This window comes from Dasypus novemcinctus, chromosome 4, assembly GCF_030445035.2.
Source record: "Dasypus novemcinctus isolate mDasNov1 chromosome 4, mDasNov1.1.hap2, whole genome shotgun sequence".
NCBI classification, from domain to species: Eukaryota; Metazoa; Chordata; class Mammalia; order Cingulata; family Dasypodidae; genus Dasypus; species Dasypus novemcinctus.
Window position 1 is genome coordinate 116,274,348 of NC_080676.1, and position 19,252 is coordinate 116,293,599.

At 35.0% G+C, this 19,252-nt stretch overlaps 1 protein-coding gene across 10 annotated transcripts in view; it reads right to left on the reverse strand.

Annotated features, from left to right (window-relative positions):
- Nucleotides 1-19,252, reverse strand: part of CSNK2A2IP (casein kinase 2 subunit alpha' interacting protein) — a 124,282-nt gene that overhangs the window by 56,240 nt on the left and 48,790 nt on the right. Inside the window, exon 1 of one of the 10 annotated variants that reach the window (XM_058296044.1) lies at nucleotides 3,741-3,798. The exons of the other annotated variants lie outside the window; for them this stretch is intronic. The gene's annotated coding sequence lies outside the window, so the exon portion shown is untranslated. Of the gene's footprint in view, nucleotides 1-3,740; nucleotides 3,799-19,252 lie in introns of those variants that run through there. 10 annotated transcript variants of the gene reach the window in all.

The following is a 19,252-nucleotide window of genomic DNA, read 5'->3' on the forward strand; positions in this document are numbered from 1 at the left end:
CCCCATGGGATCACAGCCCCTCTCAATTAGAGGTGGAATGGACATCGCCATCCCAGAATCCTCAGGATTGGGGAATGAACAATGGACTAGAGTAGACTTATTGGTATTCTACTATAGACTTATTATGATTATACCAATGGAAGAAATTTTATCACTGATATGGAGGCAGTGGCCACTGGAGGTTCTGAGGGCAGGGAGAGAGAAAAACAAGTGTAATATGGGGTCATTTTCGGGACTTGGGAATTGTCCTAAATGACATTGCAATGACAGATGTGGGCCATTATATATCTTGTCATAACTTGCAGAATTGGGTAGGGGAGAGTGAAAACCACAATGTAAACTTTAATCCATGCTTAGTGGCAATGCTCCAAAATGTGTTTATCAATTGCAATGAATGTATTTGACATTTGTATAATCTAAGTATCTTTAAAAAAAATTTTTTTAAACCTTCTTTTCATGTAACCTGTTAAAATAGGGCCTGGGTTGGAGAGAGAGTTCTACTTATTTAACATATATACATTAAATTATATGCTGTAGGTGAATATTCTAGATTACCTCATTCAATGAAATATATTCACTTAACCTGAAGTCTCTCCAGTTTCCTCAGTTGACTTTGAGACTTTTGTGGATTTTTCCTTGGTATTCAGTCATCTAACCTTCCCAGCATTCCATTACATGCCCATGCTACCACTATCCACTACTAGTCCACATCTTTCCTGAACAGTCAGCTGGATATACTTTCCCCAAGACTACCCCTTACATACATCTTGTATATTCTAAACCATTGCTGCCCACCATATTTCTTCTGATATTCCTCTCTCTTGCTTCTGTTATTTAGGATTCCTAAAGAAAACAAAGAAGAGAAGTATACCAACTATTGAACTCATTTCCCAAACTTGTAAGGAAAAACTAGAACCTCCTTCCCTTTGCTAGAAGTTCTCTCATGTTTTCTCTGCCCCTTCCCATGACCATAGCCTCTCATTTTTCTTCCACCAGCAAGCATTATTCCCAACTTTTCCCCAGTTCCTTTGCCAATCAAAACACAGCTTTTTTTTGCTAAGAATTTACCAAACTCAGAATGAATGTTTTTGCTTGATTTTTTTTTTGCTGTCACTTTTTTTGTTTAGATTTCATTAATAGTTTCTGCATCTACAAAAGGTAAGTAGGAAGTAATAGCTTCTTCCTCATAGGTTGTTAAAAAACAGATGACATAATCCATGTAAAGTCCTGATTGCATTGCTGTGAATAATAGAAGCTCTTTAAATGTTAACTATTATGATTATTGGTTTCTAAATGACTGTCTGTGATGGGTAAATGATTTATTGTGAAAGACGGTAATAAAGCAAGCTAAAGGGTCAAGACTGCTCTACCAAGGATAAAGATAAAGAATAATGCAATACCCATTATAATCCTTTGCTATCAATGAGTAGGACCACTATAACAACAAACTGTATTTTTCTCAGAAATGGCACATATTTATCTCCATCAAATTGGCCAGTTCAGAATAAAGTTACATCTTTTGAGGTTGACATTATTTTCAGAACTGTGTGTAATGAATCATATGTAAGACACTCAAATTAATCTTGAAAAAAAACTAATAGAAACACTGCATATTATAATCCTATACATATTTTGAAATACACCAGAAAATAACTTCACAATGAATCATCTAAATCCATGATGGTCTTGGAAAGACCTGCTATTTTTTAAGAACACATTCAACATAGGAATATAGGCCAACTGAGTGAAATGAAATAAATGGTTCTGAACCTGCAATAAGATTGACAGATCAACAAAAATAACCCAAATTAAAATCACTTCTAGATCTTGAACTCTGGGCATAATGACCATTCTGAAGTTGGAGAATAACATCTCCATCCATATTTTTATACTCTTTGTAAATATATACATGGATGTGTACTGTATATTATTTTATGTGTTTTGAAAATATAATAACAAATACCATATTCTATGAATTCTTATGTTTGCCTTTTTCTCTCAGCATTTTTCTAGTTATTTAATTTCTTTACTCATTGTAACTACTGTATGTAAAATTATCCACTGCTAATAATGCATATTTAGGTTTTTTTCTAGATTTTTACCACAAACAATAAAGCTGCATTGAATATCCTCATTAATATCTCCTTGTATATATATTGAAATATACTGAAAATCTTCTCTGACATAAATTCAGTGGAATTTCTGGCTCCTGGTGCTAAATTATTCTCAATATTTGTATCAATTTATATAGCCACTATGAATATATGAGGACTTCCTTTTTCCCATATCTCCTCCAGAACATGGTACTGCAGAGTTATTTTCAATATTATTAATCCAGTAACTGTGAAATCAAATAACATTGTTGAGGTCTTATAAAAGTCAGAGTTAGAACACTCTTTCAAATGATGTCTTTTAAGCATTAAATTAACAGTAGTTTACCAAATTTCCATCTAACCCATTTAGTAACTACATTGAATGTTACCATGTGTGCTATTACAATGAATAAAACAAACCATAACAGATTCCTCTTCTTTTTAAAGCAGGGCAGGATGTTTGCCCTGTCCCATTTCCTAAAAAAGCAACTAGACACTTAGCCTGAGTTCATTCACCTTAGTGCATTAAATAAAACCTCTTTAAGTTACTCGATACTTTTGTAAACTTCCTTAGAAACCCTCCAGTTTTCTTCTTTTTCTCCTCTTCTTTCTCTTCCTCCTTTTCTTCCTGTTCTGTCTTTTTTATTTTTAAAATAACAGACCATATTTAAATATTCTCAGTTGAAAAGTTTGGATTGATTAGCCACTTAAGATATGACAATGATTACTTTCCCCAGAGCCTTTGCATTAGAGTACTTCTCATTAATGTAGCAGCAGGATTTAAAGAGCTCAGTAACTCTTCATATGGAGTTTAACAATCCTCTTAAACCTATCATTTTCCTAAAGTCTGACTTTATCCAGTTATTCACTTTTCCATCACACTGGCAGCAAAACCTACTCTGAACAAAATTTTCTGCAAAAAGTATTTTTGTTTCTAGGTTAGTTACAAGAAGATGGTTTTGTGTTTTTTTTTCTGTTGTTTTTAATGAAATGAAATCTTCTATTAGAACTCATACGCCAGCAAGAACTAAATGAACAAATGATTATTAACTAGTGGGTTTCTGTATGGTTATTATTGTTAATATTCAGATTATCCTGTATGACATGTATCATATGATCATGATTTCATTAAAATATTTATCACAGTTTGCTGGAGTTAATGTTTAAAATGTTTTAATGGTCTTGTTTAAAAATTATAAATGGAATTTAAGCTCTTGTGATATGAGAATATAGTGTTTAAATATGCATTTTATATTATTTCTCTATTATTTAAAATATTTGACTTTTATGACTAATGTTTTAACGATTTTTCAAAAAGCAAATAGCAATAATATTAATATGCTTTTTCTTTTCCCCTTAATTCAATTCGTATGCTATTCAAAAACTTTTGGTAACTTTCTATTACATTTCAACATGCAAAAATAAAACTCCTTTGCCTAAATTTCAAGACCCTTAATAAACTAACCCCAACCTATTTATATTGATTCATCTTTCATTGTCCCTACACACACACCCTACACTTCAGCCAAATTTCTTAACAATTCCTTACCTTCTGTTTATCAAATATATTTCATATTTTTCTCCTTCTGTATAATGGGCAATACTGTAACCTCTACATAAATAATTTTATATTATTTATTATCTTACAGTGCTGTAGGTTAGAAGTCCAATGCGGGACTCACTGAAGCACAATCAAAATGTGTGCAAGTCTGCATTCCTTTGTGGAAGCTCTAGAACAGACTCTGTTTCCTTGACTTGTGCCAGCTTCTAGAAGGCACCCGCATTCCTTGATTTGTGACCTCATTCTGCCATCTTCAAATCCTGCAATATTGCAGTTTTCTGACCAATCTCCCAATCTACCTCCCTCTCTAACCACAATAGGGACAGGCTCCCCAAATTTAAGAACCCATGTGTTTAGATTGGGCCACCCAGACAAATCACCATAATCTCCCTATCTCAAGGTCCTTAATTTAATCATACCTTCAAAGCCCCTTTTGCTTTATAAAATAACATATACAGGAATTCTGGGAATTAACAACGGACATCTTTGGGGACCATTTTTCTGCCTCCCACAACTTTGACCCCTTCCTGCTCCCTAACAAAATTTACCTCTACTTATAGAATTAGAGCATATAGTATGTGTTTCAAACTCAGAAAGATCATTCAGTTCAACCTCTCAAATTACAGAGGTGGCCACCATTCTCACTGCTACGGGACAGCAGATTTTTAACAAATGTTTGTTAAATATTGAATGAAGCTACTTGCCCTTCTAGTCCAAGCTCAGATAACATTTCTTCGAAGCATCAATTATTATATATCACTTTACATGCATTTCTCACCCCAAACCTCTCTGGCATTTATTGTCTGACCATAAATTTGTCATCAATTGTTTTATACAAGGACAAAAATTACTTTTTCCCATGATAAATATTATATTTATCATGTTTTATTTTATAATACTTCCAATGTTTTGTTTTCCTCTTTATTTCATTTTTTAATCAGCTATTTAATCACACATCCACTGTAGTTTATTGTGCCATATTTTACCAATCTGAGTCAGATCTGTGCCTAAAGGCAACATCTAGACTCCCCAGTTCCATTTCCTTTCTGAGCCCATTTATGTACTACCCTCACTAGAAAGCACACCAGGGTGGGATGGCATGCCCAGAGGCAGGTTTTCCTTTATCTTTTATTTTCCGGGTTTTCTGACTGAAATTGGGATGACAACGGGTAGGACTTGCCTCAGGTCTAGCTGTCTTTAATTCATGGAAGAAGTAGGAAACCACACTTTAGCCTTAGGTTTATTGCATGCTATATTATTTTTTCCTTCCTGGAGAATCATTTGTATTCATCACAGCCTAACCATTGTCCAGACCATTACCTTTATGTAGTTGGCCCTTAATAAACATTTATCAAATGAATAAGTGAAAGGATTAATGAAAAACTGATGTAAAAATCAGGCTATTATTAATCCATGTTACTGTGTCAGAATGTGGGATGGGAGGAACAGAGTGAGTATGTGGATTTTCTCAATCCACCTTGGTTACTCAGTCCATGAATATTCCTCTCAGTGGTGACATGTATTTTTAGGATGTTAATGTGACTTTTTGAAACATTAAAGATGAATAAACTGTCTCCTGGGAAATGTGAATGATAAAGTCCAAAACAACCACTGTGGCCTATGAATGAAGTAGTAAAATCTTTTGTGGATCATAATAACAGAATAATTCCAAAAATATTCCAAAAAATGCTTTCAGTCATGATGGTATATTGGCAAATGCAACCCTCTAAAACTACTTCATTCAAAAACACTACATATGTCAGCCTTGAAATTCTACCAAATTAGTATTTTATTATAATTACATAAATTTTATGTATCTTTCTACGCTGACAAGTCTTGAACATGCTGGAGCATCTGACACATCTTTGTAACCTCACAGAGTGACTATTTCTTTTTTTAAAAATTTGATGAATGAGGGAGCAGATGCGGCTCAGTGGTTGAGCACTAGCTTCCCACATACAAAGTTCTGGGTTCAATCCCTGGCCCTCAGTGCCTCAAAAAAAGAGAAAAAAAATTTAATGAATGAATAAATGGATATCTCATTTGGTATAATTTCTTCCTCAGATATTTATTGATCATTATTATGTACAAGAGACTGTGAAAGCTGTATGGATTCCAGCACTGAGCAAAACATAAATACTCAGCCATCACAGGGTAAGGAAATAATGAAAATAATTCCAAATAAACAATTGTTTGAAGCCATATATAACCCTCCTGAGCTGAAGAGAAATCAAGTTGGCCTTTCCAATACCACAAGACTTCATGGCAAGATTAACTTTCAACTCATGCTCATTAAATAAAGCCTCTTTGCTTTTGGATCTAACATCTATGGTTTTCCTTCACATTTAAGGTTCTACCTTCCTGGGTAGAATACATTGCACTGGTAAATATGGAACATAAATTTTGCTATATTGAGTATTTAAAAATGTAGAACTCCTGTAAATACTTAATTTGGTTTAGCATTAACTTGGAGCATGGATTTAAATAGTTTTTAAATTATGAAATGTTTGCACTTATATTATTGGAGTATTTTAACATTATTACTCTTTAAAACTTTAAGAATTTAAGCAAAGATGTAAAAGTATATTTTTCTTTCTAGTTCACTAATGATGAAACAGAAGCATGGAATTCTTAAATATCTGATTCCAAGTCATATAATAAGGCCTGAATGGAATCACTGTTAGAAATCAAAGCTTTTTATTCAATAAGTTCAACAATGGTCTTTCATCTTCCTTGGACATTTTGCATAAGTAATAGCAACTCAACATTAAGAACAGCTCTAGTTACTATAATATTGATATTCATTGTACATTACTGCATTTAATTTTCTGTTTATGAATTCAGCATATTTTCTCTGAATTGCATATAGCTTAGTGTTTTATTATAGGAAATCATTTTTTTTCCTGTAGACTGTCAGGAAACAGTTATCCAATTTTACTAAGCCATAATAATGATTCTTATCCAAAAAGCCATTGTAAGTAATAAATCAATTAACTGGCTCAGCTCCCAGATTAAGGATTGTAGTATGAATAAATAAAATAATAGATGGTATCTCAAAAGGGAATGTTCAATTTATAAATCAGGCTACTTTTTACTCTTCACTTTAGTAATGAAAGAGTTACTATTTGGAACTGAGATGTCTCAAACTGTCATGCTATTTTGCAAAAAAATATATAGGAAATAAATAACTAGATATTCTAAATAATGATAATAAATTAAAAAACTGATTTTTTCTGCAATGAATTTTATGCCCTGAGTAATTTCAACATTTTATAAATATTATAACACAATATCTTCTATTTCATTCTCAATTTTTCTTCCTTAGGTTATTAAGGCAGAAGCTTCCATTTTATATTTTATAGTGACCACCTTCAAAGTAAGTACACTGATCCAGAAGTTTGTTTAACAATGCCCTGTCAATTGTTATCTTTGTAGTATCATGTATCACTTAGTCTCTATTATTACTCCTGTTCTGTTTACATATACTATTACTTCACTATTCAATGGAACTTCATAAAATTAACAAAAGATAAATATGGTTACAAGTGTAACACAAAAATATAAGAAATCAAAGAAGAAGAAAAAATGACAAAATTGGACAATTCAGGAAAAACCCAAGAAGGACAAGATAGTATGGACACAGATAGCTATATGTATTTAAATTAGAAAGAGGGAAAAGGGAACTTGAGAATGGCCCTCTTCTCTTTTCATTCTATCATACTTAACAAGGTAATTTATGTTAACCTAAAATTTCACTTGACAGCTATGTTACTTTGGGCAAAAAATGGTTACCTCTTTGACAAGACCTCTTTTCTGAGCTCCAAATGTATTTATCAACTATTTATGTCACATATCCTCTTGGATGTCTTAAAAATGCCACAGCCATATTCTCGGTATGTTGATAATATCCTTGACCCCACCTTATACTTTTCCTGTTATAATCAATGCATCATCTAACTCTTGTTTTTGTGTTGTTGTTTTTTTCCCTCAGAATTACTTTCTGAATATTTCCAATTCTTTCCATTTCCACCATCCTATTTTAAGCCACTATCTTGGAGTACTGTAATATGCTTAAACTGTTTTCCCAAATTCTATGATGGTTCCCTTCAATTCATGCTGCACAAGGCAGCCATACTGACCTTTTTGAAATATAATCACAATCAAGTTATGCTCCTGCTTAAAACTATTCAAGATAAAGACAAACATGGGTTTAAGATTATAATCTAGCCAGTAAGGTATCTCTCAAGTCAAATCTCACACCATGCTTCTCTTTGCTCTCTAGTCTAACTACCAGAATTTTCATCAGCACATTCTCGCTGCACTTCCTCCACGAGCAGGTCTTTTCTCCTGTTCTTTCATCTGGTTATAATGCTCTGTCCTTCTCTCTTCACTTAGTAGACTCAATCATCCTGCAGATATCAATGCCCTTGCAGTTTTTCAGGAAAGTTTTCCATACTCTCGTGGCAGCATCAAAGTGCCTGATTATATGCCTTAGAGAACTAGACACTTATCTTTTATTACATTTATTGTATGACAGCTTTATCAATGTCTGTCTCCTTCACTAGTCTGCAAATTATTGAAGGGCAGAAAGGGTCTATGATTTTAATCATCATGTTAATTCCAGGATCTAGCCAAGTGACTGTGTACAGGACATGCTAAAAAATATTCGTTTATTATGACCGCCAATTAAAAACAATTAGCTGAAATAAGCAATATATAAAGAAATTTAATACTATTTTTTTCTTCTTTTTTTTTAAGGAGGTACTGGGGATTGAACCCAGGACCTCATACATAGGAAGCAGATGCTCAAACACTGAGCTACATCTGTTCAATACTATTTTCAATAGCATAAAAATAAGAAATGCAGCAATATGCATATAGCATAATATGTGAAAGACTTGTATATTAAAATCTAGAAAACATTTTGGAACAAAGTAAAGTAGACATAACTAAATAGAGAGATAAACTGTGTTGGTGGGTTGGGAAACTTAATATTGTTATGATGACAATACTCCCCAAATTTATATGTCAATTCACTTAAGTCCCAATAAAAATCCTAACAGGATTTTTTTATTTGGTAGAAATTGATGGGCTAATTTAACATTAATTTGGGAATGCAAAGGATTTATAATTGCTTAAAACATTTTTGAAAAAATGTAAAGCTTACATTATTAGTAAGTATATCTAGATCAATGAGAGAGAAGAGATTCCAGAGATAGAATACATGAAAGTTGACTGATTTTCACAAAAGTGCCAAGGTAATTCAATGAGGAAAGTATATACTTCAACAAATGGTGTTGGAATGACTAGAAATTCATATGGAAAAAAATCAAATTTTGACCCTTATCTTGCATCATTCTCAAAAATTAACTTGAAAAAGATCACAACTTAAATGTAAATACAAACATTATAAAACTTTTACAAGAAAAAAATAGAAGAGAATCTTCATGATCTTGGGTTAGGAATTAGAAAAGACAAATCATAAGAAATGGATAAATCAGAATTCATCAAAATTTAAAACATCCAATCTTCCAATGACACTATTAAGAACATGAAAAGACAAGCATCTAGAAGAAAATAAGTTTGTATATCTATATACCCACACATATATATGACGAAGAAACTTGTTTCCAAATATATAAAGAGCAATTACAACTCCTAAAATTCTGAATATGGCGGCGGACTTGGCCCAGTGGTTAGGGCGTCCGTCTACCACATGGGAGGTCCGCGGTTCAAACCCCGGGCCTCCTGAACCCGTGTGGAGCTGGCCCATGCACAGTGCTGATGCGCGCAAGAAGTGCTGTGCCACCCAGGGGTGTCCCCCGCGTAGGGGAGCCCCACGCGCAAGGAGTGCGCCCCTAAGGAGAGGCGCCCAGCGCGAAAGAAAGTGCAACCTGCCCAGGAATGGCACCGCCCACACTTCCCGTACCCCTGACGACAACAGAAGCGGACAAAGAAACAAGAAGCAGCAAAACAGACACAGAGAACAGACAACCGGGGGAGGGGGAGAATTAAATAAATAAATAAATCTTTAAAAAAAATAAATAAATAAAATAAAATAAAATTCTGAATATGTCACGCACCTGCAATTATATTTGCTTTTCAAATTTGTTTAGTTCATTGAACCATTGCCTATCTATTCTATCATCTATCTATCTATTCTATTCTATTTTATCTGTATCTATCAACTTCTCTTCCATTTTTATATCACTCCTATCTATGTTGACTCTACTATGTACTTTTTCCATACTCCAGACATAGGAATGTCTAACTACTATACAGCTTGATGTAAAAAATATTTAATTGTCTTTACTAGAATTGGGCCTTCCAAATTTATCATAATTCTTGGTAAATTTTCCTAAACTGTTTGTTTCTTCATTCTTCATAATGACTATACCAAACCTTCTCTATTCTCAACCTGAAACTATCCATCATCCCTATATCCACAGCTATTTGAGAAATTTCTTCCACCTTTTACCATGAAAGCGATAATCCAATGAATTATTATTCACATCCTTTCTTTCTTCCTGGTGATACAAAGAGATGTCCTTCAACGCTTCCAAGGATAACCCTCCTATTTATTTTCTGGATTCCAGTTCTTCCTTCCTTCTCTGGACTTGTGCTGTTAATTACTTACCATTCAACTATATCAACTGTATTTTTCACATTTATCCCATTTGCTTTTAAGAATGATCACATAGATGGGCATGGGAGGGTGAGGGCAATGGGAGTGTGGGAAATAGAGGTAAAAAATAATAATGATCATATTGCCTCATCTTTAAAAAATACAATAAAATATGCCAAAAGCATTGCTCCCATAATCCAGCTACTAGTTTATCTCTCTTCTCTCCATCACACCAAATTTGTATGTGTTGACTATACTTATCGCCATTTTTTTCATCTCATTCTTAGATTTCTCCCCCATTCTAATCAGACTTCAGCTTCCAAAAGTCCCCTGAAAATGTTTTCATCAAAATTACTAATGTCTTCTCTGCGACAAAAGTTAATTTGAAGAATTTAAACTGTGAGCTACTTTCTCTTATTAGAAACCCTTACACTTTCCTATCACCAAATTCTCTTGGTTGTTCTGCTAGTCCTCTGGTTAGTCCACTTAGTTTCCTTTGCTTTTTCTTCCTTTTCTATCAGTGAGCTCCTCAGGACTTTACCCCAAGCCTGCTTCTCTTCTCAACCTACATTCTACTCCTAGGGATAGTTCACACCCTCAACTGGGCTTCAGTTAATATTTTGGGGTATGTAACAGCAACTTAGGTGTCTTCAATCCAGAATTCTTTCTGGAATTCTGAACTACATATCTGCTGACTTGACATTTACACTTGCGCAGTTTATATTCTGGAACAAAATTTATTATCTTCCATTGCTCTTCCCTACCCTTCCCCACCTGCTCCTTTTCTAGTGCTTCCCATTTTTGTAAATGACACCACAATTTTTTAAGGGATCCATCGAGAAATCTGGAGATTGTCCATGACTATTCCCTCTTCATGGCTCTGCCTTCCACCCAAATTACCACAATTTTTTTTTAAAAATTCAATGATTTGACATCCCAAAGGTTTTTTTGGTTCTATTCATTTCTCTCTATTCAAACTACCATCAAGTCATCATCATTTTTTGAATAAACTGCTGCAATAGTTTCCTCACCGTTCTCCTGCCTTTCAGCTGCCTTTTGCCACCCTCATTATCTAATCCTTCATTATTTATTCCAAATATGATCATGTCATCCTTTCTATAAATCATTTCAAGTGCTTCACATGCCTCTTAGGATGAATTTATATATTTCTAGCATGGTTTATAAGACTATATACAATCTCAGCCTTTCCTACCTCTGTAACCTCATCAATGGAGAGCCCACTTTGCTTATTCTGATTGATTTAATACAGTTCCTGTATTAATAAACAAATAATTTACCTGGGTTTTTGGCTCTTAGTATCACCTCTACCTATAACGCATTTTTTTCCTGCTCTTCACCTGGCTATTTCCTACAAAATGATCCAGTCTTGTCTTAAATATTTTAACAAGAAACTCTATCTAGTTTAGATCTCCTATATAATATGCACCTTTAGATATTTGGGTTTTTTTTCAAGTTTGCAATTACCTACCTAAAAAAATTTAATATTCTTATGCCCTATACTGTGAAATCCATAAGTCAGGTCCTATGTCCATTTTGATCATAGATACATGCCCAGTACCTAGCACATTGTGTGCCATATAGGAGACGAGCAATTAGTATTTGCTGAATGAATAAATGAATGAAGAGTATAATTCAACAGTACAATAATTTGAGAGCTTCCCAAGAATAACTTTTTTTCCATTTTAATTATGCATTATGCACAAAAAATCCAATGAGATTTATATATTTAATCACTTGGACCTTGCAAAAACCTGTTAAGCACTATTATCATCATATTTTCCTGTGAGGACACAGGGCACAAAAAGTTAAGAAATTTGTCCCAATCATATAGCTAGTAAATAGTGGAGCTGGGAATGAGCTTAGGGAAGACTGACTCCAAAGGACAACTTCTTAATCATTGTACAATACATCCTCTTAAACACTGATTGATTAACTTTTATATTTTAGAAAGAGGCTATAAAATAAAAAATAATTTTGTTAATGCTATTGTTAATATATTCATAGTCATATTTTATCTGTATGCAGCTACAGGCTAATCTATCAAAATACATGATGCAGAGACCTAGATTTTCTTAGATCTTAAAATAATCTATGGTAAAAATTTAGACACTTATATTGCAACACTTATTATTTCAGGTTGCTCAGGAATTTATTTATTAACGCTTCATGAAATACATAGTACCTCCACTTACTAAAAGAATTAACATACTCTCAAAGCAGGAAACGTTTAAACAGACTCAAAGTGACATTAAGAAATGTCTGCTTCTTTTAGTCACTAATTATTTTTTAGTTACTGATGGCTGGGGATTGAACCCAGGACCTCATATGTGGTGAGCCAGTGCTCAACCACTGAGCCACAACCGTTTCCCTGGATTGGCTTTTTTCATTTGTTTTGCATATTGTCCGTTTTTGTTGTAGTTTAGAAGGCAACAGGGACTGAACCTGGAACTTCCCATGTGGGAAGCAGGTGCTCAACAGCTTGAGTCACATACACTCCAATCATATTTTTATTTCATTAAATATTTGTTACTGGTAGGTACCCCTGAAGACCTTTCATTGGGCATGGTGTTTGATCAGCAGCTAGTACAATATTTAGTGACAACCTTTTTCATTTCCCATACTTATAGTCATTTTTTTCTCAAGTCATACCCACAGTACCATGTCAGTGCCATTGAGCTGGGGAGGGGGTTGGAGAGGGAGGGGAATACTCCAGCACTATCCACATTGTAGGTTTATGTACCCAAGGTTTTACATGCAAAATTGTATGTCCTGCTGTTTAACCCTTACCACTAGTCCAGATACATCACATGTAAGGTAAGTTTTCTATACAGAATCATTTGTTCTACTTTCCTGCTTGCCAACCTCATTTGGCTCCAACTGAGTATATCAGATCAGTTGCAATAATTTTGAATTTATCTTTATCCAAATGTAATCACCCCACATGCGCACTCCAGATATGCACAGGCCTTTTCCCATAAACATAAGATTTTTTTTGTTCCTTATATCCATGGAATGGAAGACGTTTTAAGTCCCATCCACCTTCAGAACTGAGCCTAATCTCTGATTAAGATGAACAGTTTTTACCTCTGAGTTTTAGAACTTTGAGAGAGTACTGGTTTTATATTTGCCTGTTGACACAGGCAATCTGATGATTTCCACAGAAGAAAGGTAGCATACTGTATACTAGCACAGTCTCTCTCCAATGGACAGAAACCAGCTAGATTTTATTTTTTTAGGAGGTACTGGGGATTGAACCCAGGACCTCACACGTGGAAAGCAGGCGCTCAACCTCTTGAGCTACATCTTTTTCCCAGATAGTACATTTATAGGACACTTCCTGGTTTTAAGAATAAAAAATTTATAAAATGCTACCCCAGTTTAAAAAAAAAAGTTTTTCACTCTTTCCTCCAACACTACCAGTACTCAAATACATATTTTTGTAGTAGATTTCTACTGTTGGCTCTATCTTTAAAAATATATCCACAAACCAACAACTCCTCACCACCTTCATGTGCAACACCCTGGTGCAAGCCACTATCTGACACCTGAACATGTTCACTGGTCTCTCTGCTTCTGTCATTGCCACTCCCCAGTTCCCCAGTCTATTCTCAGTATAGCATCCAGAATGATTCTTTGAAAACTTATGTGAGAGATTCTTATTTCTCTGTTCACTAACTTGGGATCTCACACAGAGAAAAGCAAAGTCCTTGCAATGACTGGTATGTCCCCATGTGACCTGGCATCCCAGAAAAATCTAGTCTTATTCCCCTCTACTTTCACCTTCCCTCATTCTTATCCAGCCACACTAGCTCCCTGTGTCTTTGTGGTTTTTTTACACTTTTTTTATTGAAGTTAATAGATCACAAAGAACGTTACATTAAAAAACATAAAAAAGCATAAAAAACTTAAAAAACATAAGAGGTTCTCATATACCCCACTCCCCACCCCCCACCCCATCATTTTTGTAAATTGTATTATTTTTTGAAGATATATACATCCCAAAAAGTCACATTAAAAAATATAAGAGGTTCCCATATACTCCCCACACTGCCACCCCACTCCTCCCACACCAACAACTTCCTCAGTCACTGTGGCACACTCATTGCACTCAGGGAACATATTTTGGAGCACTGCAGCATCATACAGATACTAGTTTACCCTGTAGTTCACACTCCCCCCCAGTACATTCAGTGGCTAACTGTGTCTTAAAACAGACAAATTTTAACCTTAAGGCCTTTATACTTGCTGTTTCCTCTTCCTGGGACAATCTTCCTCGTGACACAAACAGTCTTCATTTTCTTACATCATCTAGTTTTTGAACAGATGTTGCTTTCTCAGTGAGACCTTCCTGAGCATCCTGTTTTCAATTTTACAATTTTATCTTTTCCCTGGTCCTCCCAATTCCCATTTGATGATTTCTTTATTTTCCTGCAAAGCACATCCACCTGTCTAATAAACCCACATAACTCATGGATTTTATTATTGAATTCTCCCCATGAGAATGTAAGCTGATAAGGGCAGGGTTTTCATGCTGCTGTTTTGTTTTTACTGTTTTGTTTACTGCTAAATCTTCGTCTCTTAGAAAAGTACAAAGGAGATATTAAATAATTAATAAATATGTGTTAAATGAATGAATCAATCAATATTCTTATTTGGCGTTAAACTGAGCAAGGGGAGGAAATAGTCTTTGAGAGTGCATATGCCCTTTATCAAAGACTCCTTTGTGGCTAAACAGGACAGCCTTACTTCAACAGATGCCCAACTAACCAAAAATTAATAATGAAGACAACTTGCCTAACTAGAAAATGTTTATGCCTATATAGGTACATGAAGGTTTTCCAGAACAACAAAGGAGAATAAATGGCACTGAATTGGACTACTAATCTTATATATAATTACTGTTGCTAAACCAACAAAGTTTCCCACTTCTTGACTTGGATGCATTTATATTCTCTATGCTAACACTGAATTACAGGCTTGCATTTAATTGGATAATAGATTCTGTACATTTCTAGTTCCTGTAAAATCAAGGAACATCATTTTGACCTCTGTAATTGACTTAATCTGCCAAGATTCTGACCAAAGACTGTAACATTTTGACACAACATTTTGCAAAAAGCTTTTATAAATTGAAGCTTGATCAAATTGAATAATAAATGTACAGAGACTGGAAATATGTACTTTGCTCAATATACTTTGATTAACATAATTGGCCTCACACCAAAATGGTTAAAGAGTTATATATTTTAAGACGCAGATATTAAACAGACCACTGTTTCATGTAGGACACTAATAGTGTGTGTGCATATATGATTAAATTTGGAGTTTATATGGCAAAACAACCAGTAAAGAAGTAATGGGAACAGTTGGAGTCTAAAATAAACAAGTTAAAAAAGAATCATAGAACTGCTTTCATTTAAAAGAAAAGAAGAAGGAGAGTGAATACTGAATACATGTACAAAAAAATTATTAAGTATAAGATTTGGGGGAACACTATGGGAAAGGAGAGTTGCAATAATGTTTCTAGATTATCTCAAGTCAGTATAACAGGTAGGAGGAGAAAGAGAAAATAAATGTAATTCACATACCAATACCATCCTAAAGATTAAGTGTAGGAAAGAATGGGCTACAGGTAAAATTACAGTGCACTCCCATGAATAAAATTCATTTAAGACATAATGGGTATTGTGGGGACTACATTACTACAGTGGTCTGCACATATATAAGCATGTAAACATAAGGGGAATCATTTAAGACTGTGTTTGCAGCCAATTATATGTAAAGTGTAGTGATTTTTGCATGCTGAAATTAAACATTGGGATTATAAAATACCTAGATAAAGAATAGAATTTCCATGTTTCTTGCTCACTTTCATCTCCATATGAATGCCCATCCACCTCTGATTAGCTGAAGATTTTAGCTTGCATGTCACTGTATTTCCATCCCAGATGTACACTTCATGTCAATGTCTGACTTTATTATTGGTCACATCATCATCCCTGTGGATATCCCACCTAAATACTGACCTCTCAGTTCCTGAATTTTCTCACTATCAAGTACATTTTTGCCTGCCATCTTCAGTCACCTACTATCACAATCACACCCTGGACTTTGTCATCACCAGCAACTTTACAACATTTAAAATCTCCATTTTAGCATTCCATTTGCTTACTACCACACACTTCTCTTCCATTTCACTTGCAGTTGTACCCCCACTGCAGCAACCAACCTCTACATGATTAACCTCACTAATTTTTCTATATGCCACTATTCCATTCTTCCCCACTTCCCATCTTAATGCCCTTGTATTAGTCAGGGTTCTCTAGGGAATAGAATCAACAGGAGATATCTGTAAATAGTATGAGATTTTTAAAAATTCTCTCATGTGACTTTGGAGATGCACAAATCCAGGCCCCACAGGCAGGCTGCAAACCAGGGGCCCTGATGAAAGTGCAATGAAGGTCCTTGATGAGTTTCTGGGAGACATTGGCTGACCAAAGATGAGCTGGGAAATTCTCTCTGAATGCTGAAATCACTACCCCCCCCCCTTTTTTTATCCTTTTTTTTCACATTTTTAGAATGTATTTTTATTACAAAATTGTGAACCTCTAAAACAAACATGCACATGTGTAGAATTCCCATACAACAACTTTTCACCAACCCACTATACCACTTTAGAACATTTTTTTACAGATTATGAGATAATATCATCAGATTATTATCACTAACTAGGTCTATAGCATATATTTGACATATTTTTTTTAACACTTCACCTTTTAAGGCATTCAACTGATTGGATAAAATGTCACTCATTGCTGATGGCAATCTCACTGGTTGATACAAATGTAATAAGCCATCTCTTCAGTAAACTCACTGGTGACTAAATCCCATAAATGTTCTTGTATTACAATTAGCCCAAGGTTTGCTTGACCAAACAACTGGGCATAATTACCTGACTGAGTTGACACATTAGCCTAACCATCACAGCCCTCCTAATACAGTTTAGAGAACATGTTTACATGTTACATGTTACAACTCCTCCCTGAAACTGGCCTCAGTTCTCTTGCCCTTTCTGTCATACTTGCCTGGCAAAACCTCAAACGTGGCTTAACCAAATTATCTACTTTCTCTGAACATTCTATGAGAAGTTGAATATTGCTGCAAAAACATTTCACTTTCCATTTGTAAATTTCAACCTGAGTTAAATTCTCCATATTAGTCTCTACCTTACTAGATTCCCAAGTTAGTCTTTTTTGTCTCCTCCCTGGGTCATATTTCACATCTTTAGTTTATTACTGCTACCTCCAGTTCCTTTTCTTCTAATTACTCAACTTTCTATAATCTGGTTTCCACTCTTTTATTCCATTACTAACACCCCCTTTGTTTATTTTACCAGTTTCTCCCTCTTTTTTTGCGTATAATGAATCAGCTTACTAATATGTTTCAGTAGCATCTATCTCTAAAAAACATACTTTCCTGACCATACATTCTCTTCCATTTATGACCTCATATTCAGCTCATTTAAAAACAATAAAAGAGCAAAGCATTTTTACAGAGTTGTTTACTACTGACTATCCAATTCCTCTTCTTCCAATTACTCTTCAACATTTTCCAATCTTGTTCACAGCTTCCTAACATGACTTTTATTTCTCTTTTCAATGTCACCAAAGACTTTTATATTTCCAAAATTCTATTGAATCTTTCTGTTCAATTCTTACATAACATAATGGCTCAGCAACATTAAAGATAATTGATCACCCTTCCATCTTAAAACTCTCTCCTGCATTGGCTACCATATCACTACACATTACTAGTTTTACTTTTGCCTCAACAGTCCCTCTTTTTCAATCTCTTTTGCCAGCTGTTCCTCCTGTAACCAATATGAAATTGTTGGGATGATTCAGAATTCTATACTGAGTTATCATTTCTCTATGGTTTACTCTTCCCAAGGTATTCTTATAATATGAAATAGATCTTTAAGCCAAATATTTCTAAGTCTCCACCCCAGCACTCTCCTCAGTTCTAGACTTCTGTATCTGCCAGCCCATTTTATATCTTCAACTTAGATGACTAAGACTTGTCTCTTCCAACATATCTCATCCCACAGAGAAATCTTGATATCTTCCCCACCACCCCCCATAATATTTCTCCTCTGTACTGGTTTGAGTCTTTTGTGAAGCCCAGAATATGCTGTTCTTAAAGTGAGCCCACTCCTGCATCTGTAAAACCATTGTGGATGGGCCTTTTGATTAGATTTAGTTAAGAGACATTTTGACTAGATCACTTTTGATTAGATCACTTCGGTTAAAGACCTTTGAACAGATTTCAGGATGTAGGATAAGTCTTAAGTCTTTACTGGACTCCTATATAAACTGAGGAGAGGTGTGGGAAGCTGCCTCTGGCACTAGTATTGTATCGGCCATCTTGTTACCAAACGCCATCTTAGATACTAACCCAGTTAGGCTTCTATTCCCCCATCCTCACTGAAGTAAGTTAAGTTTCTATTTCTCTTTACGCCACTCCCCCGGGCTCTGATTGGGCACTCCCTAAAGCGCGCCAAAGTTTTTCCGCGGACGTAGCCAAACAACAATCTGCGCATGCGTGTGGCGCGAAAACCGAAAATCTAGTTACTTAATCATTTACCAACACATGCGCTGTGGTCAGTACGTACTACCTTCTTCCTTCCTAGTTATAAATACCCCTGACCGACCCTCAATAAATGAGACTTGATCAGAATCCTGTCTTGTCTCCATTCTTCATGTCTCTTGTCCCCATCTCTGTGTCGTCTGCTTTGTTTCTAGATTCCCTGAACCTGGTCGGACAGGAGAAGTCCTGTTGTGTTGGCCTGTCCCGCGGGCGGGCCGGGTCAGAGAGGGGAAATGAAATGTTGCCATTTTACCCTGTCATGTGAGAGAGGAGCCCAGGATCACCTGCAGCCTCAGAAAGAGAGTG